A 1,990-nucleotide genomic window follows, 5' to 3' on the forward strand; every position below is an offset into this window, starting at 1 on the left:
TTATTCATATTTAAATTTAATAGATAAATATATCAAAACCATAAATTGGGCACTTTGTGGTGTTTTTTACTAGTTATGTATATTTTCTAACCTTTTTGGAGTTTTACTTTGTGATAAATCATTTGTACCAAAATGTATAGAAAGTTGCCTATTTTAACTGAAATTTTTTAGATGTTACAATTTGAATTAGGACACATTATTGTTGGTTAGGAAGTCCTGAAGTTTGTTGTATGGACTAATTTTTTTACACTTTTGTAATAAAGATATTATTATTATTATTATTATTATTATTATTATGAAGTTATTTTGACCAATGAACAATATTGTGAAAAGCAGAAATTTGTAACTTTTTGATGGATTTATCACAGTGTCATTGAAATTACACAGCAGCTGGTCTATTTCACCACTTTTTATATTGTGGTTTCTGTAGAACAATCTTGCACTGGAGTATTTCATGGAAAACAAATAGAATTTGATTAAAATAGTACATCTTTTAACAACAATTGTGTATAAAGTGGATTGTATTTCAATGTTGATTTTAATTTATCCTGAAGTGAATTGAATTGTACAACATTGATTAGATTTACATTGACATAATTTGGATATAAAATTAATCTGGATTGGATGATATTTTTTCATGTGGATTAAACTGATCAGGATTAAAAATATTTACATGACCGAGGATGATTCAAAAACTTCTCACAAGGTAAATATTGTTTATGAATATTTAGCATGAAGTTTGCTCAAATAAAATAATAGGGGGTAAAAGAGAATGAAGCACAAGGTATGCAATAAGTTATAGAATTTAAGGTAGTATTTTCTGCCACAGGCCTGTAAAAGATGTCCCATCATTTGCTAATATACACATGAAGAAAAATGAAAGTTTACATCTAGAATGGGGGCCACACAATTGTCAAGGGGGAGGGGGCCTCCAAGCACCATGCATTAAAAACTTTATAATGAAAATTTCAGAGTCAGGGCAGAGCCTCATTATTCATTAATGACCCCCAAGGACCTCAACCTGCCCTGGACCATGCCATTGCAGACAGAGTTTAAATCTTGATGTTGGTGTGGAGCACATGCAGATCTTCTACTATAACGTTATAATCTTACTGATAGTAAATAGTCTTAAAGGGAAGTAACTCTACTTTGATTGGAGATCAATAGTCATGTCTTAAAATTAACGTCTTCAAGGTCATTACTCAATTATTTCTTTTCAAATTACAACTGATAATAAAATAACTGAAACAAAAGTTTTCTTATATTTTGATATTTCTATTACATAATTTAAATTGAATATTCAGTGCAAAGAAATCTTACAGAACAATGGATAACAATGCTCATATAAAAAACTTTTAAGACTAACTATAAGAGCACTTCTGTCTGTGTATATATGAAAGTCGTGCATATTTTAAAAAGCTTGTTTGCAATTGTTTATGTTTATTTAAGTACTTTTAAGCAGTTTCTATTTTTGTTTCAAACCTATCAGTGGTATTTTCATTAATGAGTGTTTCATGTAGTATTTTTTACAAACTATTTGTAGATAAATTTTGTACGGAAATTTCTTGTCTATCCTCCTTTAATATGAAAGAATATAAGATGTATTGTAATATTTTTATGTGCTATATTTTGTAATAACTAAGAAAAGAAAACTTGAAAAGATATACAATAGATATTAAAAAAACTAACAGTACTATTCGAGACAGTAACCCTCAGGTTAACGGCCAATTGAACTATTTAATATTGTAAAGATTTTAATAGAAATGGTTTTTTTCTGAATGTAAAATTTACATTTTTATGATCTTCTTCAAAATAAATGTTTGTGTATTCTAGTTCGGTCAATGAAAAGTTGTTTTATAATTTTTGTACTAATTTAAACAAATATTGTAGCTATCTTGATAAAAGGTCTATATGTTCTAAAAAACTAGAAAAAATAAATTGTATTTCTCTTTTAAAAGGACTTTGTAAAATGGGTCTCCATTTTTTGATA

The sequence above is a fragment of the Lottia gigantea genome, assembly GCF_000327385.1.
Source record: "Lottia gigantea unplaced genomic scaffold LOTGIsca_19, whole genome shotgun sequence".
NCBI lineage: Eukaryota > Metazoa > Mollusca > Gastropoda > Lottiidae > Lottia > Lottia gigantea.